General features: G+C 42.5%; 1 long non-coding RNA gene and 1 pseudogene across 2 annotated transcripts in view; both read left to right on the top strand.

Annotated features, from left to right (window-relative positions):
• Nucleotides 1-9,075, top strand: part of LOC309561673 — a 33,189-nt pseudogene extending 24,114 nt beyond the window's left edge. The window contains exons 2-3 of the transcript in view: nucleotides 7,160-7,221; nucleotides 8,048-9,075. The product of the transcript in view is annotated as an uncharacterized misc_RNA (transcript). The remainder of the gene's footprint in view (nucleotides 1-7,159; nucleotides 7,222-8,047) is intronic.
• Nucleotides 1-26,796, top strand: part of LOC309562042 — a 172,036-nt gene that overhangs the window by 26,942 nt on the left and 118,298 nt on the right. The window lies entirely within an intron of this gene.

The raw sequence follows: 26,796 nt of genomic DNA, 5'->3' as shown, positions 1-26,796 counted from the left end.
TCCATGATTTTAGGATGGTCCTCTTAGCCCCCAAAAAACATAGATGTATCCACGGCGGGACAGTGGATGATAAGTTTGCCTGAGAGGTATTATTTGGTAAGTTTATTCCGAATAGCATAAGATGCAGAGATTTCCGTAGGTCGGTATTCATTACCGCATTGGCATAGTGCACTACTCTATCCCAGAACGGAATCACTCTAGGACAGTGCCAAAATCTATGAGCCAGTGTAGGCCTGATTGACTTACAGAGAGAACATATAGCTTTAGTTCTCTTATCTTTGGTGAAGAGGGTTGGAATATAGGCTTTATGAATAAATTTAAATTGAGTCTCTCTCCATATTTCGTTCACCGTAAGTGTCCTGATAAGCCTATAGCCCTGAAATATCAGATGTGAAAACTCTAATCCAGGAAAATCGATATGCCACTTTTCAAACATTCTATCTGTAGAGGGGGGGAGCAGTTCGTCTTGCAATAATTTAAATATTGTGGATATTGAGTAGGACCTCTGTTGTATCAGATTGTCAATCATTGTATGTTGAAAGCCCTCTAACAGGCTTGGCGCACATGAAGATATATACGAAGTTGCTTGGTGGTAGGCCAGGAAGTGAGATTTAGGAAGATCATATTCTGCAGCAAGATCCTGAAAAGATTTAAATTTAAGTCTGGAGGTCCCGCTTTCCATTTGTATCAAAGAGTATGCTTTCACCAAGCCCTTAGATTTCCACTATTCAAAGGCTAGATGGTCCCTTGCCTGGGGAAACATTGGATTTCCCATCAATGATAGATACTTTGAAATGCCTAGTGGAACATGTAATTTCTTGCGGGTTTCCCTCCAGGCTATAAAAGTATCTCCTAGCAAAACATGTTGTTGTATAGTTTTTGGTAAAGATGAGAATTTGCTATGCAGAATGCCCGCCAAACTCAGAGGATGAGCTATTTGCTCTTCCAAAGTGTTGTTAGTGTAACAATTTCCCTCCCCAAGCCAGTCCAGCCCATACCTCAACAAACATGCAAGATTATACAGTCTAACATTTGAAAGACCAGCCCCCCCCCCCCATGTTCTTCGGGAGATGCAACTTTTCCAGCGAGATTCGCGGGGGTTTGCCTTGCCAAATAAATTTTGAGAAAGCTCTGTTCAACATTTGAACATCCTTATGCTTCAATAGAAGCGGTATGGGTTTTATTCTTCATACTCGCCTTGGCAAGCGCTTGTATAGAGTCCATGGTTGAAAGAGACAAGCAAGATTTCAAACACCCCAGATGGGACTTGAACCCACATACTCTCCTTGGCAAGTGTTTGTATAGAGTCCCTGGTTGAAAGAGACAAGCAAGATTTCAAACACCCCACATGGGACTCAAACCCACAATCCCTGGCTTAGGAAGCCAGTGCCTTATCCATTAGGCCACTGGGGCTTGTTTTTTACAATGATTGCCACGCATATTAGTTAAGACATGAGGAAAGGGAATTTCTAAGGCTTTTATTCTTCATACTCGCCTTGGCAAGCGCTTGTAAAAAGTCCCTGGTTGAAAGAAACAAGATTTCAAACACCCCCGATGGGACTATGTAGACCCCTTATGTATTTATACATGGTGATCATATCCTCTCTTAAACTCCTCTTCTCAAGAGAGAATAAATTCAGTTCCTCAAATTTATCCTCATAACTGAGCTCCTCCATGCCTCATATCAGTTTGGTTGCCCTTCTCTGCACTTTCTCCAGCTCCCCGATGTCTGGAGAACTGGTGCCCAAAACTGAACTGCATATTGCAGATGAGGTCCTACTAATGATTTGTACAGGGACAAAATGATATCTCTCTCTGGAGTCCATGCCTCTGTTAATACAAGAAAGGATTTTGCTTGCTTTGGAAACCGCAGCTTGACATTGCATGCTATTATTAAGCTTATGATTATTATTATTATTATTATATAGGATTTATATAGCGCCAACAGTTTGCGCAGCGCTTGATCTACCAGAAAACCCAGATCCTTCTTCACCATTCACTTCCCCCAGTTGCACTCCCCCTAGTATGTATGATGCATACATATTCTTAGCCCCCAAGTGCATAACTTTACAATTATCAACATTAAACCTCATTTGCCACAAAGTTGCCCAATGAAACAATGCATTGAGGTCAACTTGTAAGTTGGAGACATCCTGTAAGGAATTTATTCCACTGCAAAGCTTGGTGTCATCTGCAAAGACTGAAATGGTACTTTTAATCCCAGACCCTATATCATTTATAAAGATATTAAAAAGTAAGGGTCCCAATACTGAACCTTGGGGTACACCACTGATAACCTTAGACCATTCAGAATAAAAATCGTTAACCACTACTCTCTGAATACACTTTTAGTTGTATTTCGTTTTCTATCCATTTACAAACTGATCTTTCCAAGCCTATAGACTTTACCTTACACATTAGCCGTGTGTAGGGAACTGTGTAAAACGCTTTTGCAAAATCCAAGTATACTACGTCCACAGCCATCCCTCTGTCCAAGGTTTTACTTACCTCCTCATAAATAGAAATCGGATTTGTCTGACAACTTCTGTCTTTCATGAATCCATGCTGTCTGTTATGTAAAATACTTTTTCCATCAAGAACTCATCTATGTGGGCTTTTATTAAACTCTCCAGTATCTTCCCGACTTTAGAAGTTAAACTAACTGGTCTATAGTTACTTGATAAAGACTGTGATCCTTTTTTAAATATAGGCACCACATTGGCCATACGCCAATCCAGTGGTACTATTCTAGTCAAATGAAAAGTCCCATTAAAAAGTCCCTAAAAATGAAACAATGACTTTGAAATGACAGAGCTCAATTCTTTTAGGATCTGTGGGTTGATGCCATCCAGGTTCAGGTGCTTTATTCTGTCTAAATAATTCTAGACCATATCACTTTTGAGCCATTATGGATCATTTAGGGCTGTGTCAATACCATCCCCATTATGGTTATAAACTCCCCCATGCTCCTTTGTATACACAGAGCTGAAGAAAGTATTTCATAAATGTGCCTTCTCTTTGTCCACAGTCACCCACTCCAGATTATTTTGTAAAGGGCCTACATGCTCAAACTTGATTTTCTTTACTGTTAATATATTTCAAGAATTTTTGAGGGTTTGTCCTACTATGTTTTGCAATCTGTCGTTCCTTTAGAATTTTTGCATCCTTGATTTCCTTTTTACATATTCTATTATATTCTTTGTAACATTTAAATGATGATAGTGTTCCTTCATTTTTGTATTTGTTTAAAAGCTCTTTTTTGAGTTTTTTATATAAGTGCAGACTAAAGGTACTTATACATCGCCGGTATGCATTCTGGTACTGATAGGATATCACAGAGGGATGCTTCTAACTGCACACCTATTGGTAATTAGTCATCATTAGTGTTAGGCGAATGGTTTGGGCCGAGCGATAGTTCAGCCTGTTCGGCAAACACCTTAATTTTCGGGGTGCTTGGCAGATTGTTTGCTCGCCGAGCGACCCACAATGCACTGCGTGCTGCACAGTGCATTCTAGGGCCTTAATTGGATGAAGTGTTGCACCGCTTTACTGATAAGGGCACAGAGCAATGTCAGAGCCCTGATTGGACAAAGTGATGATGACTTTATCCAATCACGACTCAGTGATTATAGTCCCACCCCACACTATAAAAGGATCCTTTCCAAGGGAAGCTTTTGCAGTGCATTGTTGGAGTGGAAGATAGATAGAGCAGGGCTCAGTTTGCTACTAGCGAGTTAATGTGTACACTGATTGTGACTCTGAGTGTAGAGTGTTAGTGTAGTGCTATTATAGTGTCAGTATAGTGTGTTGTCAGTATAGTGTTAGTGTAGTGCAGTGTTTTAGTGCTATATACAGTGCTTTATACACCTTTATTTTTTTGGTAGCTGCATGTTTTTTTTTTTTTTTTGTCCCCTGCCTGCCCCCTTTTTTTTAAATTGTCAGCCAGAGTTTTCTGACTGTGACGCTGGTGTTCCCCTTTTATTTATTTATTTATTTTTAATAGTTTTTTCATTTCTGTCAGCGTCAGTCCTCAATTTAAAGTGCACCAAACACCACTTTTCATTCAATAAAGTGCATACAATCATACATTTCCCAGTTTCTATTAAATGTGGGTAATAAGATCCTCCCCCCCTCCCCCCTCATCATGTCTGGAAGGCCAACCAGGAGAGGCAGATGTTCCCATGCCACTATGAGGGGCCCAGCAGTGTCTGTGTCCACAGGCAAAGGTGGACATGGTCTGTCCTCAGACAAAGCATAATTTCCTCTGTTTAGTGATGTTGCCCATGCTATCCCGCCACAGCATGCAAGGGAGGTGGTGGACTGGCTTACTAAACCATCCTCATCCTCTATGACCCAAGTTGACACTAGTGCGCAGTCCACTGCAGCTGCCAGAGCAGGTTATTCTGCCTCTAGAAGGTTGTGGGATGAAGGCACCACCAAAGACCAATTTTTCCACAACTGTTTTTGACGGGGCCATCACATTTCAATTCTTTACAGCAAGGCAATTCTTGCATTAATCAAGAGTACCTCCATAGGGTTACAGTGTAAAGGCACCACCAACACCCAAAGCCCAATTTTTCTGCACCTGCTACTTCTATCCAAAGTCTGCAAAAGAGACACCACAATTTATACAAAAAAAATCTCTAATCTTGTTCCGAGTGCAATACATTGTGGCCCCCAAGCCGTTGTCTTACCTCTGTGCTTGCCAACAAGGGTTTCTCCACCAAGTACTAAGTCATGTTTTGCTTGGGGATCAAATACTTATTTTACTCTCTGAACTGCAACTCAATTCATAACATTTGTATCATGTGATTTATTTGTGATATTCTGTCTGTATGATTTAAAATACACCTATGATAAAAAAAATTATAGACCCTTCATTTCTTAATTTCAAGTGGGCAAACTTACAAAATCTGCAGGGGATCAAATAACTATTTTCCAGACTGTAATAGCAATATTTCATAGGTGTGGGACCGCCGTGGAAGCTGAGAACTACTGTTGTATTTTCCGCCACTTCATTGTTTAATGTGGTCTTCCAGGTCCTGTGCCGATTGGTTGCTGTTCTGCATAGTAAACACTCAGCATGGTTGCCATTCACAGAAAACCTTGTGTTTTTTCAATAAATACAAGGCATTCTCTGACTTGACAAGGTGGGGATCATGATGTTAGCACCCCACCTCTCCACCTAACCAATCAGAGAATGCCTTATTATCATTGAAAATAAACAGTGTTCTGTGAATAGCAGCCGTGCTGAGTGAGCAACAACCCTTGTTCACTATGCAAAAGAGAGGATTTCTCAGTATTGGACCTGGAAAATAATGTTGAACACTGTAAAAGCAATGAGTACTACTGTGATTCTCTGCTTCCACAGCAGTCCCATAGGTATGGAATATGTATACTTACAATGCTTTTCAGCCGGTAATGCTGAATCATGTAAAAGCAATCTAATTGCTTTTACATGTGGTGGAAAGGGTCCCCACCACCTTCCGCTGCCTTTCTGGGCTCTCCCATTCCACCAGGAAGCCAGAGACTGAAGCCACCGGCTGACCATAGAGATGAAGGAGGACCAAAACTTCCTCAATCATCTTTATGGTCTATGAAACTGGAAACGACCAGGATACTTTTCCAGTTTTGGTTTGAGGTTTTCAAACCATTACCAGCTTAACAGGATCTGATTAACCACTTAAGCCCCGGAAGATTTTACCCCCATTCCGACCAGGGGGTATTTTGCGATTCGGCACTGCGTGACTTTAACGGACAATTGCGCGGTCGTGCGACGCTGTACCTAAACGAATTTGGCGTCCTTTTTTTCCCACAAACAGAGCTTTCTTTTGGTGGTATTTGATCACCTGTGCGATTTTTTGATCACGCGCTATAAACAAAAGAAGAGCGTCAATTTTGCAAAAATAGCAATATTTTTCACATTTTTTTATATGAAATTCCCCAAAAAAAAAATTTAAAAATCAAAATTTTTTTACTTTTTCGGCCAATTTGTTTTATGCTACCTATGTTTGGTAAAAAAAATCGCAAAAAGCGTATTTTGATTGGTTTGCGCAAAAGTTATCGCGTTTACTAACAAAGGGAAAGATTTCTGTCATTTTTGTTGTTTTTTTTTTTAACGTGTAATGGCGGCGATCTGCGATTTTTTTGCGGTACTGCGACATTGGGGCGGACAGATAGGACCCTTGACTGACATTTTTGACACTTTTGGGGCTACCAGTGACATTTCTACAGTAATCAGTGCTATATATATGCACTGTTACTGTAAAAATGCACTGGTAGTGAAGGGGTTAACTTTATTTGGGAGGGAGGGGCTGTGTGTGTCCCTAGGGGCGTGCTTTCTACTGTGATTGGCTGGGGCTTGAGCTGTATGGACACTGATCAACGGATCTACATACTAGATCCGAGTGATCAGTATCCTAACAGCAAGGAGAATGACAGGCAGCTTGTTTACACAGGCTGCCTGACATTCTCCCTCTCCCCCCGCCGATCGCGGAGTGACCGGCGGACATCGGGTCCGCCGGTCACACGCGCGGGGGGGTCCGTGACCACGCGGGAGCGGGAGCGCGCCTCCGGGGGCGCGCGCTCGCTCCCTAGACCCTCACAAGCTAGTGACGTAGCCCTACGTCACTTTGCCTGTGAGGGGCTGACTGCCGACGTAGATCGGCGTTAGGCAGTCGGCAAGTGGTTAAACTCATCTCAGTTTGACCAGATGCTTTTAAGGGCAGATGAGAGATCTGGCATCTAAAAGTTTCAACTATGGAGATTTTTAAGTACTGTAGTTTGTCGCTATTCAACGGGTGTTTGGTATCTATTTATTCAGTGGAAAATCATCTTTTTATAGTTTATAAAAAAAAATGGCTATTAATTGTGTTTTTGTACATTAGAATTCATTAATTTGCATTTTTTCCCAAAAATTTGCGTTTGAAAAAGCCACTGCACAAATACCGTGTGACATAAAAAAATTGCAAAACCCCATTTGATTCTCTAGGGCTTCTGCTTAGAAATAGATAGTTTGGGGGTCTAAGTAATTTTCTAGCAAAACAAAAAAATGCAAATATTCACATGTATGAGAGAAGTGTCAGAATTGGCCTGATATTGAGGTTGTTAAATGCTCACTGAAATCATACTTTTATTTACGTATATCCTTATTTTCCAGACTGCAATTGACACAAAGCCAGAAACATACCAGAAGGAAAACATGTTTGTCTTCTTCAGTATGTAACTCTCCGGCGTTTATTTGTGTGGTGTGGATTTGCAGCTGGGGAAGTTACACTCAGTAGTCATGTAGAGATGTGTTGAACTACCATATCCAACTCTCAAGACTCATCATTGTGCATCAGCCTGTCTCAGCAAGCACATACACAAACACAGACACTCATTAAAGATGTTCCTGGAGTGATATGTTTATATGTGAAAGTATAGAGGTGATACTGAGGGGACAGGCGTGGATAGTGATAGTAATGGTAAGAGGTAACAGATGGTGATAGTAAGCACTTAGGATAGCAATCATGTACAGGTAACAGGTGGTAGTGAAGAGCAGATGAAGTGTACAGGAGATGCTAGGCTAGTGCAGTGACAAGATGGTAATAGGCTCAAGAGCTTGCAATCTAAGTAGCGGTGCAGATGTTAGATGTAACAGTATAGTTCTTAGAGTAGCAATAGTCTTTAGTAAGCAGAGTAGTAGTGAAAGTAGATTAGGAAGGTATTCCCCTGTGGGGTACTTATCACTGGTAGGTTTGTAAGGAGAGGGTTCCGGCGGTGAGGTAATGATCTTGTAGCGAGATACAAGATGTTGTAGCAAGTCTTCGGTCAATCCAGGTATTAGGGAATAGCTGGAGGATTCGGCAGCGTTAGGTAATGCTGTAGCACGAACACATGTGAGTGAATGCCGGCGGTTGAAATAGCCGCTCAGAGCGGCACTCACTGATGAGGTCATGGAATTTAAAGGGACAGGTACTAGATGCGTTCCACCTATCTATATGGTGGAACGTAATGTACAAATAATAGGCTGGAAGGGTACCGCAGGTACCAGGATCTTACACAGTACAGTGTCTGACTTACAAAAGCTTGTTCCTGCAAAGCAAATCCATTTCTTCAGCAGCCAATGGCCAGCAGATAGTGTAAGGCCTACAACGGGAACGAGTTCAGTTACTCAGGACAATACGAACTACTCCAAGGACCTAATGACTAATAGACAAACTAAGTCACCCTCTTCCACTTTAAAGAACAAAACCGTTAAAAGGTCATTGTCGGCTAATGTGAAGTTTAATATACAATTTTTATCTTCAGATGGGACAAAACAGAAGGCTGAGTTAGTGAGGGAAGAGAAAGAGCCTACAGACAGACAGTTCAGGTATAGAGAAGTCAAAAAGATTTGGCAGGAAAGCAAACAATGCCCAAAACCTGGCCTGGCTTGGGAGGAAAGGGCTCAGCTTAGTCAGCTGGGAACAGTCATAAATGGAGTCAACCCCAAGAAGAGAGTAGACTATGACCGAGGTTCCCATTCCAGGCCACAGCAAGTCTCAAAGCCTTCTGGCTCAAGCAGTGCAAGATCATCCATGCCAAGGCCGAACAGTGTGGTGGAAATGCAAAGATGGAGCTACATAACTATCTCAAAACCTCTATCGCCACCAGGACACCAACAAGGCTCTTCAGAGATTGGCAGTTTATTTCCAGCTGTAGAGTCTCACCTTATGAAACATTCTCCAAGATCTGGGAGAAGATGTGATAATTCTCCCAACACTCTTACCACGAGACCCCTGGTGTTGGAGGCCAGAAAAGGAAGACAAAGTTACCTGCCAGCGGAAATACATCCACAGGGAGTCGAAATCCAGACTCACCAAGCAGAGAAGATAACGTCTTCTCCCAGACAAGACAACAGAACACAACAACGTGAGTTCACACGTCATAAATTCATCATGGTCATCTCCAATGCTTGGGAATCCTGAAATGAAAAGTCCTGTCCATGAATTTGGCAAAGAGCAAACAAAAAAATCTGGTACCTTTACAGCCCCTCATACTACAATCCCAGTTATCAGCATCCCAACGGCACAAACAGATACTTCCGAATAAATGTTTCTATCAGATTTTTCCAGATTTTTGTTTGCATCAAAATAATTATTACTTTATTTGTTTTTAAAGGTATCCAAGTTTGTATCAGTAATGAAACAATTAAAAATGCAGGAAAATATAAAAGCTTTAGGTCCGGTTCACACTGATGCGATGCGGGAAGGCTGCGAACTCGCAGCCTGTTCCCGCATCGCACACGCACCCCCGGCAGTTCACACTGCCATATGCGATCCGCTGGGGGTGTCAATGTAATCTTAACGACACCCCCAGTTTGATCGCATATCGCAGTGCGATCGTGCAGTTCGCACAGGATCGGATCGCACAAGTGTGAACTGCTGTGCGATCCGATCCTGATGCGGCTGCAAAAATGCCTCCTGTGCGTGTTTGCTGCGGGTGCGATGCGAATTTAGCCATACAGTTTGTATGGCTAAACTCGCACCGCACAGCCAATCGCATGTAATGTCGGAGCAGTGCGCTCCGACATTACATGCGAACCCCGCACACGCACAAGTGTGAACCGGGGCTAAATATATATTTTTGTAGAGTTTCTTATCGCAACTTGACGATGGGCTGGTGACCAAGTTGTATTAACCACTTAACCACCGGAAGATTTAACCAGGCCATTTTTTGAGATATGGCACTGCGTTAATTTAACTGACAACACTGTACCCAAATAAAATGTATGTCCCTTTTTCCCCCACAAAGAGAGATTTCTTTTGAGGGTCTGCAGTTTTTATTTTTTGCACTATAAACAAAAAAAGACCAACAATTTAAAAAAAAAAAAAAAAACTATATTTTTTACTTTTTGCTATGAAACATATCCAATAACAAACATTGTAAAAAATCAAATGTCTTCATAAATTTAGGCCAATATGTATTCTACTACATATTTTTTGTTAAAAATAAAAAATAAATCTGAATAAGTGTATATTGATTGGTTTGTTATAGCGTCTACAAACTATGCAATTTTTTTTTTTTTTTGTACTAGCAATGGCGGAAATTAGTGACTTATAGTGGGACTGCGATATTGCAGCAGACATTCTGACACTGACATTTTTTTGGGCATCAGTGACACTAATACAGTGATCAATGCTAAAAATATGCATTGTCACTGTACTAATGACAGGGGTTAACATCAGGGGCGATCAAAGGGTTAACAGTGTGCCTAGCTGGTGTTTTTCTAAACTGTGGAAGTTAATAGGGGAAGAAATGCTATGCAGGGACTCAAATTCCATCCCTTCCCTCCTGTCAGAACGGCGATCTGCCTTGTTTACATAGAAGATCGCAGTTCTGTGTCTTTTCGTGTCGGTTGACAAATATGCAATGCGGGAACCCTGCAAATCCGCTGAGGGTTCCCGCATCGCACTCAACTCAAAGGCAGTTCAAACTGCCATATGCGAATCGCTGGGGGTGTCAATACAAAGTTAACAACACCCCCAGATTGGTTCGCATATGGCAGTGCGAACTGTCAATTCGGACATGAATCAGATCGCATAAGTGTGAACACCCATGTGATCCGATTCTGGTGCGGACCAAAAAAAGTGTCCTGTGTGACTTTGGTCCAAATGCAATGGGAATTCAGCCATACAATCTGTATGGCTGAATTTGCAACGCTCAGATATTATATGTGATTTGCAGAGCAGTGCACTGCAAATGCGATGACAGACATCACATGGTATATGTGTGAACCGGCACTTTCTCACAATATGTGGGTTCCGGCGGAGATCGAGTCTGGGATACATGCTGATCAGCTTTCGCTGTGTGTAAGAGGGAGCAAGCCCCCGGCGGCGTGCATGTGCGTCCCATACCTGGAAGTGTCGGATCCTGTATATATACGTGATTCGGCACACAGGTGCCGTCCTGTAGCAGTATAATTGCTATAGGGCGAACCTAAACTGGGTAATTGCAGTAGAGCAAAGTAAGGCCACTGCGATGTCTGGTCTACAAGACCGACTGAATTACAGTTAAAACGGTATTTCAACACCGTGTTTAGTTGGTTGCCTGGAACTCATCTTTCATTTCCTATCACCCCCTGCACACCTGTTGAAATGTCAAATCAGGCTGATGGTTGAAGTGTTGGCACTCACTACTGCAATGGGAGAGGAAAGACCGCAGGATTTAAAATCTACCTGCAGCTAGTAGTATCAGATCCTGCCAGCCGGTGTTCAGTTGGAAAAATGTTTAGCACATAAAAGGCCAGGCAGAGGAGTCCTGATAGATGTCAAGGAGCAGTGGCGGCTGGTGCTCCATGGGCGCGGGGGGGGGGCGTCAGACGGACTGCAACATACTACCCCCCCGAACCACACCAGGCCACACACCATAACCCCCCACCCCCGGCGCCGGCTCACTCACCCTGCCTGGACATATAGAGGGAAGGCAGGGAGCAGCAGCAAACGGCTGCTTCGTTTTCCTCAATGGCGAATGGCATGGCTTCTCCTTTCGGTCAATCGGGAAACGGGTGTCAGGACCCGCTCCCTGATTGGCCAGGAGGAGGATCCGTGTGACAATAGCGAATATTCATTCGCTATTGTCACACAACTGGGTGGGTTCACTGCGCCCCCAACCCACCCTTTTTTTTAGCCTATTAGAGCCCCATTGAACTCCATGTGTCCAGGGCCCTGCATGTAGATTAGGGGGCCGGACGCATGAATCACCAAATATAGTGCAGGAACTACTTTTTCAAATTGTTGCGGCACCGCAAAGTCGGCATCGCTCCGATTTGAACGGTTCCATTGCCGACAATACGGTGCGACTTGTCATGGGTTTTGGACCTGTCAAATCGCATGACAAGTCACGCCGGTGTGAACCAGGGCTAAAATCTAGAAAATGATTGGTGACTATGCACAGCTGCACCAGACTCTGTGTGCGCTAGTTTTACTAAATCCTCCCCTCCTCAAAGGGTTCTGATAGGTGTCAAGAGGTGGAGACTCCAAAAAAAGTTAGAATCTCCATCTTCAGGGTAAAGCTTCGTACACACGATCAGATTATCGGACTAATTTTCTTCCGTTTTTTGTTGCATGCTAATCTCATATGGAAAGTGAAGAGGTTACTTAACATACGAAATTTCCCCGTACAACAGAATTCAACTTCAGAAGTGATGTCATGTGTTGAATTGTTCTGTATGTTTTCTTTCATTTCTGAGCATGCCTAGTCTTGTTCTTACGATTTATTTCAGACAAAAACTGTACTAATTAAACAAAAATCCCAAAAATCGGAATGGGCTGTCGAAAGCACTATAATAACGATCCGAAAATCAGCAGATCTTTCATCGGACGAAATTATACTTCCGATTTTCCTATCGTGTGTACGGGCCTTAAAGCAGACAAAAAACAGAGAGGTCAAAAGTAAAACCTAAGATGGCTAGTCAGAAATATATACGTTTTTTCTACAGCCAGCCTATATTAACCACTTGCCGACCGCCCACCGCAGTTTTACTGCAGCAGGCTGGCTCGGCTGCGCCAAATGACGTAGTACTATGTCGGTCACGCACGTGGTGCTGGGGGGCAAGCACATGCCACCGCCAGTGTGCTCCCATCCCCACTAGGCAGCAGGGATGCTGATGCACAAGGCCGGCAGCCGTGATTGCTGCAGAGCACCTGTGATCGCTCCCCGCTGGGAGAGAAGAACGGTCAGCTGTTGTAAACACAGCCGATCTTTCTTCTCTCTGAAATGATCACTTCAATCATCCTTCTATATAGGATCGCAGGTCTCTATGGTCATTTCACAAGTCCTTCCCCCCACAGTTAGAAACACTCCCCTAGGCTCACACTTAACCCTTTGATCACCTAGGGTTAACCCCTTCCCTGCCAGTTTCACTATTACAGTAACAGTGAATGTTTTTAGCACGGATTACTGTAGTAATGTCACTGGTCCCCCCAAAAGTGTCAAAAATGTCAGTTAGGGGTCCAATCTGTCCGCCGCAAAATCGCAGATCGCTGCCATTACTAATAAAAAATAAAAATAAATAAAAATGACATAAATCTTTCCCCTAGTTTGTAGACGCGATAACTTTTGCGCAAACCAATCAAAATACACTTATAGTGATTTTTTTTTTTTTTTTTTTTTAGCAAAAATATGTAGCAGAATACAAATTGGCCTAAAAGGATGAACAAATTTGATTTTCAAATTTTTTTTTTTTTGGGAATGTTATATAGTAGAATGTGAAAAATATTGTTTTTTTTTTTTTTTCGCAGAATTGTCGCTCTTTTATTGTTTATAGCGCAAAAAATAAACATTACAGAGGTGATCAAATACCACCAAAAGAAAGCTCTATTTGTGGGGGAAAAGGGACATCAATTTTATTTCTGTACAGCATCGCATCGCATCGTGCCCCATCAATGGTGTCATTGGGAGGAATAGTGCCCCATCATTGGTGTCAGTGGGAGGTATAGTGCCCCATCAATGGTGTCTGATTGCCGCCTGACACCGGCGATCTCTCCCCGCTGACAGAGAAGAACGGACGGCTGATGTAAACACAGCCGTCCGTCCTTCTCCCTGCAATGATCACAGAGGCTATGCGATCCTGCTATATAGGATCGCAGGTCTCTTTGATCATCTCACAAGCCCAACCCCCCCCCACAGTTAGAATCACTCCCCTAGGCTTACATTTAACCCCTTGATCAACAATAGTATTAACCCCTTCCCTGCCAATGGCATTATTACAGTAACAGTGCATATTTTTAGCACTGATTACTGTAGTAATGTCACTGGTACCCCCAAAAGAGTCAAAAATGTCAGTTAGGGGTCCGATCTGTCCGCCGCAATGTAGCAGTCCCACAAAAAATCGCAGATCGCCGCCATTACTAGTAAAAAAAAAAAACAATAAAAATGACATAAATCTTTCCCATAGTTAGTAGACGCGATAACTTTTGTGCAGACCAATCAAAATACGCTTATTGAGTTTTTTATTACCAAAAATATGTAGCGGAAAACAAATTGGCCTAAAATGTTAAAAAAATGTGATTATTACATTTCTTGGGGGGGGGGGGGGGAATGTTATATAGCAGAATGTGAAAAATATTGTTTTTTTTTTTTCAAAATTGTTGCTCTTTTTTTGCTTATAGAGCAAAAAATTAAAATTGCACAGGTGATCAAATACCACCAAAAGAAAGCTCTATTTGTGGGAAAAAAAGGACGTCAATTTTATTTGGGTACAGCGTCACACGACTGCGCAATTGTCCGTTAAATTAATGCAGTGCTGAATTGCAAAATAGGGCCTGGTCATTAAGCAGGAAAATCTTCCGGTCTTAAAGTGGTTAAAGAGGGATGTTTACATCCTTGAAATAAAAGTGATCTAAATTTTTTTTTTTTTTTTTTTAAGAGGGACAGTGTAAAAGTAAAAAATAAAAAGTAAAATAAATAGGAAAAAAAAAATTTAAAGCATCCCATCTGTCCAAGCTCACGCACAGAAGCAAACGCATACGCAAGTCACTTCCACATATGTAAACAGTGTTCAAACCACACATGTGAGGTATCACTGCGATCGTTAGAGCGTGAGCATAAATTCTTGCACTAGACCTCCTCTGTGTTTCTAAACTGGTGACCTTTAGAAAATTTAAAGCGCCCCGTCCCTCCGAGCTCGCACAAAGAAGCGAAGGCATACACAAGTCGCACCCACATATGTAAACGGTTTTCAAATCACACATGTGAGGTATTGCCAAGATCATTAGAGCGAGGGGAATAATTCTAGCACTAGACCTGCTCTGTACCTCTAAACGGATAACCTGTATACATTTTTAAAGTGTCACGTATGGAGATTTTTAAGTACCAAAGTTTGTCGCCATTCAATGAGCATGCTCAATTTTAAAGCATGACATGTTCGGTATCAGTTTACTTGGCGTAACATTATCTTTCACAATATATGAAAAAATTTGGGCTAACTTTACGGTTTTCTTTTTTTTAATTCAAAAAAGAGTATTTTTTCCCCAAAAAAAACTGCATTTGTAAGACAGCTGAAAAAATACGGTGTGACATAAAGTATTGCAACGATCTCCATTTTATTCTCTAGGGTCTCTGCTTGAAAAAAAAAAAAAACAAATATATATATATATATATATATATATATATATATATATATATATATATATTATATATATATATATATATAATGTTTGGGGGTTTAAGTAATTTTCAAGCAAAAAATATAGGCTTGGTCCTTAAGTGGTTAAATCAATGTGGATTACATTTGACCATGACTATAACCTTACTATGTAGGCCACTGCACACTATTGTTTTTTGGTATTAGCCAGACCATCCCTGCAGGGTTCTCAATGGGATTAAATGTGTAAATGTTTTGGGTTTTACTTAACACAAAAGGTCTACATGATTAGTGACCACATAACACCATCCCATCCTTGATTAGCATTCCTCCCCTGGAGTTCTGCATTGTCTATGTGCTCCTCCACCCACAGCATTTTATTTTCTTATACATAGGTGTTGGTTTTGCTTGGTCAACATATGGACAAAAAATGTATCCTCTAAGCAATGTTTTTTGTTTAACTATATAAATTGGTGGCCAGGCTCATGCTGATATCACCTATTTCAGTGAAATAAAGGCGATCAGTCAGCAAAATCCAAACCGGTAGATTTTCTCTTTGAGAACAAGGAAAGGTGGGGAGGGGGGAGTCTACTCCATGGATTAACATGCACACTCAGAAGATTGTAATAGTTTATGCTATGAACACTTCACAGAGCAATCATGTAGCAGTCTCCTTTTGGCTAAGATCAGCTCTATTATCTGTTCTTATAAATGTCCGGGGGTATAAGCCTGTTGATTCCCTGTCTCATAGCAGGCATACTGGCTGAAGAATATTCCATCTAGTATGATGGGGTTTGGGAGGGATCCTTCTCCACAAAGGTTTGAAACCTAGTTCCATTAGGTAATGTACAAAGTTTAGTATCCCTCATTTGAGGTTGGACTCCAAGGAACCCAGTGCCTCCTGGTAAGATGGATCTGCTGGCTTTGGTTTTGGGCTTGAGAGGCAGGAAGCCCGTGGAGATCATGCCCTATAGAAGTGATACCCTGAGGTGTCAGAAAATCACTATGGGTTTGAGACCCCACTGTAAGTCACGTCTGGGGAGTAAGTGGCCTTTGGTTTTGTAACTCTCCCTTAACATTGTTTTGCCCTGGAGCCTTCATCAAGTACCTGGCGGTACCATGGCAGTGCCATCTTAAGAGCATTAAAGGGCCCTGGGCAATGCAGTGCACTGGGGCCCTGCCTACACAATCACTCACAAGAAAAAAAAAGGAAATTATCAAAATTATTAGGCTATATTTATTGGTACAGCAGTGCAAGGCTAATGACAGCTTCCAAGTTCGACGGATGGGTCCGGTGAACACACACATGGACGGGAGTCAGACTCGACTGTCCTGTGCGTGCCTGTTCCCATGGAGGCAAACAGGCATTCCTGCAGTTGTGGGCTCCCCCTCCATGGCCCAAGTGGCCTGACAGCAGCGTAGGGCCAACAGGCGCTTGCCACCTGCTAAGTTCGGCGGTGGGATGCACACGGGAATCAGGACTAATGCTTGGCTGGGTCGCTGGGCAGGTGGGGCCACCTGGGCAATTGGGGCCCCCTGGCGTGCCCATTCGGTAAGATGGCCCTGGGGGCAGGATCTGCCTAGCTTTGGCCAGGTGATTTACAGTACTCAGCCACTTTCAAGAGCCTTACACCCTGGAGGGTCACAGATCGAGCAGGAGGACCACCACACCCTCGTGTACTTCAGCCCTTTTTTTAGTTCAGTTTTTATTTCCAGACAACAAAAAAGCAGTCTGATCTTCCAGTATTCATCTCATGTCATCCTTTAGGTAGCTTAAGCAAGTACACAGCTAAATACTGAGTATTGTTGAAAACATACAAATAAAAATCAATATGTCAAGAGAAACCATGAGTATGGCTTCATAGGTAAAGGATCCTGGGCAACCTGACCAAAATGGGACCTGTTATGGAGACTCTCATCCAATGTCCAAGACCTTTTACTATCAGGTTGGGGATCATTTATAAGTCTGCCTGCCCAATTAACTGCCCTCAGTACTCCATTCTTGCTTGACACAAATTTCAGGTGAACTTGAACATTTTTAGAAAGCACATGGCAATTTTAAGTTACTTTCAACCACTTTCAAACAACTGGTAATTTGCATATTATCGCAAGAAGAAACAATCAAAAACCTAGCAATCTACCATCTACTGGTTCAATTAACCACCAGAATTCGTTTGGTTGTAAAGTCGAGACAGGGCAATAAATTGGTTCTTGCTGGAGAAGGTTCTGAAGTGCTGTGAAATGTGGTTTTCAATGCTTAAGAAAAATGGTTTTATGCTACCCATGCTTTACTTCCCTCTAAGTGGCACGGAGTATGGAGTGTATAGTGAATCTATGATCAACTGGGCCTGGAGGAAACCTAAAGTTGCTGGATATCATTGCAAATGTGTATTATGAACATACTTAAGAAATAGGTGGTCAAAAACTCAAACACTCCAGGATTTGAAAGAATCTTCTTATCCATTTGAAAAACACATGGAGGGCTTGCCCTTCCTGATCTAATTGATTAGTTCTCACAAACAAAAAAAAATATAAAGTTTGGATAAGGATATCCTTGACTTACAACTGAAATATATACCCTTAGTTGCCCCCAGAGTTGTGACCAACGTCAGATACCTTACCTCCTACTGTTTCCACTACTATGCAAATTTGGGATAATATGCTTAAAAAAGGATTCCTATCTTCCAGGCTGGGACCAATGACACCTTTATTCTCTAACTCTTAATTCTCACTAGCCCTAAATTCTCCTACATTTTTAGCCTGGAGCAGAGCAGAAGGTACTTAATTGACTTGTCCCCCGCCTTAGAACTTCCCTCATCTATGAAGAGGGATCAGTTGACCTTGCTTGGGAAGTTTCAACTTTCTAACTTTGGTCACTCCATCTATCCATCCATTGTCTTTACTAACTAGACCCCCTTAGAGTTTTGAGCAATATCTTCTACCCGAACAGAGGCAGACCCATATAGTATCTATGATTCATAAATCTCTTCTATCTGCAATGTTTCCCAAATTTTATTATTTCATTACTAAACGGGAGAAAGTGTTGGGGTGGTCCATACTCCCCACTGACTCAGATAAGGTGATCACACCAAGACATAAAATGTCCATATCGGCTACAGAAACTACAAGATCATGTCCAGATAGTATAGCTGCCCTTTAGGCATGCATATCACAGAACTGACATGCCCTGATACATGTTGGAGATGTCTGAAGGAGGAATTCATGATGACTCACATATGGAGCAAATGCTTGCTCAGTTTACCTTTCTGGGACAAAATCCTAAAAAATGACAATACAATTTTAGACAGTGACATTACACCAGACCCCCTCATTACTCTATTGACAATTTTTCCAGGCAAATTTAAATCCATAAAAAAAAAAAGGTCTATTAGGGCTTGATGACAGTGTGCTCAATCATACAGACATTGGGGTTCTAACCAGGTTCCTACAGTGTTGGAGTCGATTTTATACTTTAGGTATTGGCCGATCTAATGTGAGTATGCAAACTGATGGTTGAATACACAAGGAATTAGAAGCACACAAAGATTGTACACATGATCACATATTTATTTTGTTTTTGGTCACACATTTACAGCTCATTCATACTAGTGGTTGGGGGGCAGTAAAACTCCACGGTTGAACCACGGTTTTAACGTCCCACCCAACCACTCCTCCTTTAGCTGCAGAGGCAGCGGCTGCGGGTATACACATGGCACATTGCGAGCATTTCATAGTGCAGGGTACAAAGAGTTAAAGCAGCAGGCGAGGAGGTAATACAACTCCTGATCACAACCTGCCAAACATCTCTGAAAAGTAATTAAGGAGTAGATCGCTTTTCAGAGGAGCGGTATATAATGTGGGGGTGAAAAGTTGGAAACGGCGCTACCTAGCGCATGTGCAAAGATGCGGGTGAGAAATAGAGGAAGAAAGTGCTTAGTGCATAGTATATAGTGCAAACATGTGTAGGTGTATATGCCTGTGACAAATTCCAAGTCACTGGCTAAAAGGACGATTTAAAACAATCACCTGGATATGACTAAAATGTGGTGATTTATAATAAATATAGTGGTGAAATACTTTCCAATAAAGAACAGTGAAATTAATATTATGGTGAACGATAAGGTAAAAAGGATAAAAAGGTAGTTGCTACAATACAAAGCGGAGAGAATGCTATGAATGCCTTCTTAATGGTATATCTCCAAAAGAGCCACAAGAGGTCGCACTTACCCTATATAATTGATAGTGTCAGTAGGAGCCGAATAGGGTATAAGAAAAATACCTCAAACCTTTTCCCAGAATGTCCTCACGGACCGATGGGTCCCATCTGGGTATAAAGGGGAGAAGACAACAAACCTCTTAGTGCAGTAGTGAAGGAGAATATTCCAAAAGGCTTGTAGTAACTCACGCTTTAGGATGCAGCAGATCAGCTCAGACTCGTGCAGGCAACGCTGTGGAAGCTTCCGCGTTCCAACTGGGGCGAGCTGCGGACCGGAAGTGACGTTAGGTTCCGCCCTACGTACGTTTCGTCACAGGACGTCTACGGGAGCGGTCAAACCGTTCAAGCGGTCATGACAGTTCACAGAACAATACATTATAAATCTCCCCAGCAAACTTACCAGTAAGCCAGCAAAATAAAAAGTCTAAACCGTTTTGACAAATTGTGTTAGGTTTACATTATATATACAGTATCTCACAAAACTGAGTACACCCCTCACATTTTTGTAAATATTTTATTATATCTTTTCATGTGACAACACTGAAGAAATGACACTTTGCTACAATGTAAAGTAGTGAGTGTACAGCTTGAATAACAGTGTACATTTGCTGTCCCCTCAAAATAACTCAACAAACAGCCATTAATATCTAAACCGCTGGCAACAAAAATGAGTCCAAATTGGGCCCCAAGTGTCAATATTTTGTGTGACCAGCAAAATTTTCCAGCACTGCCTTAACCCTCTTGGGCATGGAGTTCACCAGAGCCTCACAGGTTGCCACTGGAGTCCTCCTCCACTCCTCCATGAAAACATCACAAAGCTGGTGGATGTTAGAGACCTTGCACTCCTCCACCCTCCGTTTGAGGATGCCCCACAGATGGTCAATAGGGTTTAGGTCTGGAGACATGCTTGGCCAGTCTATTAACTTTACCCTCAGCTTCTTTAGCAAGGCAGTGGTCGTCTTGGAGGTGTGTTTGGGGCCATTATGTTGGAATACCGCCGTGCGGCCTAGTCTCAGAAGGGAGGGGATCATGCTCTGCTTCAGTATGTCACAGTATATATTAGCATTCATGGTTCCCTCAATGAACTGTAGCTCCCCAGTGCTGGCAGCACTCATGCAGCCCCAGACTATGACACTCCCACCACCATGCTTGACTGTAGGCAAGACACACTTGTCTTTGTATTCTTCACCTGATTGCTGCCACACACGCTTGACACCATCTGAACCAAATAAGTTTATCTTGGTCTCTCCAGACCACAGGACATGGTTCCAGTAATCCATGTCCTTAGTATGCTTGTCTTCAGCAAACTGCGGTCTTTCTTGTGCATCATCTTTAGAAGAGGCTTCCTTCTGGGATGACAGCCATGCAGACCAATTTGATGCAGTGTGCGGCGTATCGTCTGAGCACTGACAGGCTGACCCCCCCATCCCTTCAACCTCTGCAGCAATGCTGCCAGCACTCATACCTTTATTTCCCAAAGACAACCTTTGGATATGACGCTGAGCACGTGCACTCAACTTCTTTGGTCGACCATGGCGAGGCTGGTTCTGAGTGGAATCTATCCTGTTAAACCGCTGTATGGTCTTGGCCAACTTGCTGCAGCTCAGTTTCAGGGTCTTGGCAATCTTCTTATAGCCTAGGCCATCTTTATGTGGAGCAACAATTCTTTTTTTCAGATCCTCAGAGAGTTCTTTGCCATGAGGTGCAGTGTTGAACTTCCAGTGACCAGTATGAGAGAGTGAAAGTGATAACACCAAATTTAACACACCTGCTCCCCATTCACACCTGAGACCTTGTAACACTAACGAGTCACATGACACCGGGGAGGGAAAATGTCTAATTGGGCCCAATTTGGACATTTTCACTTAGGGGTGTACTCGCTTATGTTGCCAGCGGTTTAGACATTAATAGCTGTTTGTTGAGTTATTTTGAGGGGACAGCAAATTTACACTGTTATACAAGCTGTACACTCACTACTTTACATTGTAGCAAAGTGTAATTTCTTCAGTGTTGTCACATGAAAAAAAAAAAAAATTTAAACAAAAATGTGAGGGGTGTACTCGCTTTTGTGAGATACTGTATCTATATATATGTATATATATATGTATATATACACATACAGTATTTGCAAATATATGTGAAGCTGCACTGCCACGTCAAGGCACCTCTGCAAAGTGCGGTCCCTAACTCTACTCTAATGTAATTTCCAAATTGAGACACAAATAGCAATAAATAAACTTAAAGTCAAAACTAGTTCAAGAATGTTGAAACAGAGGTTTTTGTTGCATATATTTGCAATATTATGTGAAGTCCCAAAGAACTCCCTGCTTCGGACATGCTATCACCACTGTGAACCTCATTGGGAGGCAGCAGAGCTATTGGATCTACCTTATGGCTTACGGTTGGTCACAGTGACACCTCCCTATACTATGCATACAGCCCTCAAATCTTCCGTAATGCTCCATTCACTTTTGTACAACTCCAAAGCAGCTCGTATACACCACCATGTATATATCACTTCCCTGAGGAGACCCCCATACACCGCCATGTATATATCACATCCCTAAGGAGACCCCCCATACACCGCCATGTCTATATCACATCTTGGATATCCCTGAGGAGACCCCCATACGCCATGTATATATATCACATCCCTGAGGAGACCCCATACACCACCATGTATATATCACATCTTGCACTTTTGTACAACTCCAAAGCAGCTCGACTTTGGAGTGCAACTTTAATGCAACTTTGAATGGGTATGACTTGGATGCAACTTTGGCTAAAAATAACGGACAACTGCTGCACAACTGTTGCATGTAAAACATTTAGGTATGACTCTCATGCAACTTTTGAGGGTTAACATTGAAGTCTATGGCCCTCAAGTTGCATGAAAGTCTGACCAAAATTGTGCATTAACTACTTTGAAGTCCCTACAACTTTAAGTTGAACATATATTAATGGTTATCATTGAAAAACACGAGGTATGACTTTTCATCCAACTTTCATATCCAAAGTCAGATGACAAGTCGTACAAGTGTGAATAGACATTTATAGCCAGTTCAACACATGCCTGAGAAAAAAAAAGGAGCAGCCTCCAACCTCCAATTTTAGCTAATCCAACACACAACAAAGTATAAAATACTGGCCTCCAACCTCCCCTTATAGCCAGTCCAACACACACCTAAATAAAAGTACCAATCTCCAACCTCCCCTACAGTTAATCCAAGACACACCTAAAAAAATACTGGCCTCCAACCTCCCCTTATAGCCAGTCCAGCACACGCCTGAAAAAAATGCCATCTTCCAACATATCCTATAGCTCAAGGGTATTGAATTCAAATTCATGGAGGTGCGATTTGTAAAATTTTCTTCCAACAGAGGTCCAGATTGCATTTTTGTGCAATGACTCGGATTCTTTATATCACAGCCCAGGTGTGCAGGCACGACATCCCATTCATTTGAATGGGCTGCTGTGTCTGCGTTTTCAGCTGGGAAAAAACCCTGGCACCTTTTTAAAAATGCAGTCGCATGGAAACTGTATGGTGCGTTTGTACCATGCAATTTCCATGTGCGGGAAATCGCACCTTGTGTTTCACTGCGCTTAAGAGTCAATGGTACCCTGCACGTTTTCTGTGCAGCTGCTTATCCCCCTTCACATCTTCCCCACCATAGCACTGTCCTTCTTTACATCATCACCCCCCACACACAGCACTGTCCCCTTCACCTCCCCCCCAGCACTGCCCCCCAAATATCCCCCCCAACAGCACTGCTCCTTTCCCCCCCCCCACAGCACTGCCCCTTCACATATCCCCCAACAGTACTGTCCCTCTCTCATCCCCCAACAGCACTGTCCCTCTCACATCCCCCCACACCACTGCCCCCTTCAAATATCCCCCGACATTACTGTCTCTCTCACATCCCCCCACACCACTGCTACTTTCTGGTAAGAAAACCAACAGCTGATCGCGGCGGTCCTGATAGAGCAGTAGCTCGGGCTGGAAGCGGGCCGCGGGCCGCCATTTAGTGATGCCTGCTATAGCTGATCCAACACATGCCTAAAAACAAATTACTGGCCTCCAACCTTCCCTTTTAACCAATCCAACACATGCCTAAACAAAAATACCAGCCTCCAACATCCCCCTTTAGCTGATACAACACGTCTGAAAAAAAATACTGGCCTCCCCCTATAGCCAGTCCAACACGTATCTAAATGAAAGTAGCAGCCTCCAACCTCCACCTTTAGCTGATCTAAGACACAGCTAAAAAAAAATATGGCCTCCAACCTCCCCTTTAGCCAGTCCAACACACGCCTTAAAAAAATACCATCCTCCAACCTACCCAATAGCTAATCCAACAGATGCCTAAAAATCAAATTAATGGCCTCTGACCTCCCCTTATAGCCAGTCCAACACACACCTAGATAAAAGTACCAGCCTCCGACCATAACTGATCAGACACACACCTAAAAAAATATTGGCCTCCAACCTTCCCATATAGCCCATATAGCCAGTCCAATACATGCCTAAAAAAATACCAGCTTTAACCTCCCCCAATAGCTGGCCCAGCAAATGTGGGTCGCCAACCCGCATACATGTGAACCAGGCCTAAAGCAATAGCAAAGTAATTTATAAATAAAAATACTTGTCCTCCTGCAGGTTTAACCACTTCTGGACCGCAAAGATTTGCCCCCTTAATGACCAGGCCATCAAATCGGAGCTGAGCGCCAGGACCAGTCATCCCCAGGTAGACCGGACACTGCTTGATGGCTATATAATAATGTAATGTGGGCTGCTATGCCTGTGCATCTATAAATATGCTGCTATGCCCGTGTATGTATGTGTGTATATCTCTATATATCTCTATATCCATCTTATTCTTTCTATCTTATTCTATCTATCTATCTTATTCTTTCTATCTATCTTATTCTATCTATCTATCTATCTTATTCTATCTTATTCTATCTATCTATCTTATTCTATCTATCTATCTTATTCTATCTATCTTATTCTATCTATCTATCTATCTATCTATCTATCTATCTATCTATCTATCTATCTATCTATCTATCTATCTATCTATCTATCTATCTTATTCAATCTATCTATCTAATTATTTCAATCTTATTCTTTCTATCTTATTCTTTCTATCTATCTATCATCCTATTCTATCTGCAGAGACTTGCTTGTATTAGGCAGTTTCTGTCTGTGTCTGAGCCCTGGAAGAAGCATGTGTGTGTGTGCTGGGAGCCGTCTGATTGGTTACAGGGAGGAGCTAAGCTCTCTCACTTTAGGATCATATTACAAGAGCTGTTTCTATTGAGTGAGTGAACTGTTGAGTGAGTGAAAGTCATCCAGCTCACTGAAAGTATCAATTCAAAAGGAAGACTTGAGGAGCAGAGAAACACGGTATTTAAAAAATGACCACAATATCAATACCGTGGTATGCAATACCGCGATATATCGAATTACTGAAAACCGGCACATCTCTAATCAGCATCCAACCTAGTCCTATAGCTGATTCAGGACACACCTAAAAAATACTGGCATCCAACCTTCCCTTAAAGCCAGTCCAGCACACGCCTGAAAAAAAAAGAATTACTATCCTCCAACCTATTCTATAGCTGATCCGACACATGTCTAAAAACAAATTACTGGCCTCCAACCTCCCCTTAAAGCCAGTCCAACACACGCCTAGATGAAAGTACCAGCCTCCAGCCATAGCAGATCCAACACACACCTAAAAACATACTGGCCTCCAAACTCCCTCTATAGCCAGTCCAATACATGGTTAAAAAAATACCAGCTTTAACCTCCCCCAATAGCTGGCCCAACACCTGAATGAGAAAAAGTATCATCCTCTAACCTCCTCTTTTAGCTAATGCAACTCACGTCAAACAAATTACTGGCCTCCAACCTCCCCTTAAAGCCAGTCCAACACACACCTAAATAAAATGACCAGCCTCCAGCCTCCCCATATAGCTGGTCCAACACACGCCTGAATAGAAATACTGGCCTCCAACCTCCCCCTATAGGAAGTTCAATACTTACCTAAATAAAAGTACCAGCCTGAAACCTCCCCGTGTGGATAAGAAGGGGGGGGGGCAAACCTCAGTATGTTCTTGGTTTCAGACTGGTCACATGCTTTGCATCTTTTCCGTAGTTCAGAAAAAATAATATCTAAAGTCTTGCAATGTTTGTAGGGGGAGCTGATGGCACCTGTGGTCTTGCCATTTCTCCCCATCTGCTGCTGGTGAAAGAGAATCCAAAAAAAAGCTTCTGGTCCTTTGCTTTTAGTTTGGGCTTCTGTTTTAGTTTGGCAGGATCTATGATTTCCTTCATTGTCATCACTGTCGTCAGGTCTGGGGGGCACTGTGAAGAGAAGAAACATTATTACTGAAGATTATGTACATTGATGACCTTTCTATTAGAAATGGTTATACACACTCAGATGACGGGGGAGAATATAGAAAGCAGAACATTGGACAATGCTCTGCCATTGACCTATGTGTGGTTCATATACTTACTATGCTCATGGTAAATGGCGGGCTTACTTCTCCAGCCTCCAGTTCCTTCCAGTCTACGCTCTTAAAAAATGGGTGGCTTCGCAGATCTTTAACAAGAATCTCTCTTCCTTCTGGGCATTTGCATAGGAGCTGTAAAAATATACAAAAAATTAGGTTATCCATGGTACAAAGTAATAAAATAGCTTTTTTTTTTTGCTGATTACAGATGGAGTTTACTTACTTTGTCCCCTATGAGGTCCTTGAGATCCATATCGAAATCCTCAGGGAAAGTTGGACAATGGTTGAGGATGTAGTATGCCAACACCTCTTCCGAATCCATGTCTGTGTAGGCATCTGAATCATTGTCTGGCTTGTCGTCTGAATCACTGCCTGTCTTGTCGTCTGAATCATTGCCTGGATTGTCGTCTGAATCATTGCCTGGATCCACATCTGAACCATTGCCTGGATCCGTGTCTGAATCATTGCCTGGATCCGCGTCTGAATCATTGCCTGCATCGTCGTCTGAATCATTGCCTGCATCGTCATCTGAATCATTGCCTGCATCGTCGTCTGACTCATTGCCTGCATCGTCGTCTGACTCATTGCCTGCATCGTCGTCTGACTCATTGCCTGCATCGTCGTCTGACTCATTGCCTGTATCGTCGTCTGAATCATTGCCTGGATCGTCGTCTGAATAATTGCCTGGATCGTCGTCTGAATCATTGCCTGGATCGTCATCTGAATCCCAGCCTGGATCATCGTCTGTATCCCAGCCTGGATCATCGTCTGTATCCCAGCCTGAGTCAGTGTCGGAGCTGTTGAATGGGTAAGTTCCAATCGCCATCTCATACACTATAACTCCCAGGGAGAAATAGTCAACGGCAAATCCATATGGCTCTTCCTTATAGATCTGTGGAAATATTAAAAAGAGTAGAATGGTCAGTACTGATTGTTTTACTGACAATA

This window comes from Pelophylax lessonae (genome assembly GCF_965119305.1).
Source record: "Pelophylax lessonae genome assembly, chromosome: 8".
Lineage (NCBI taxonomy): Eukaryota > Metazoa > Chordata > Amphibia > Anura > Ranidae > Pelophylax > Pelophylax lessonae.
The sequence above is the reverse complement of the archived record's forward strand: the minus strand, read 5'-3'. Positions and strand labels throughout refer to the sequence as shown.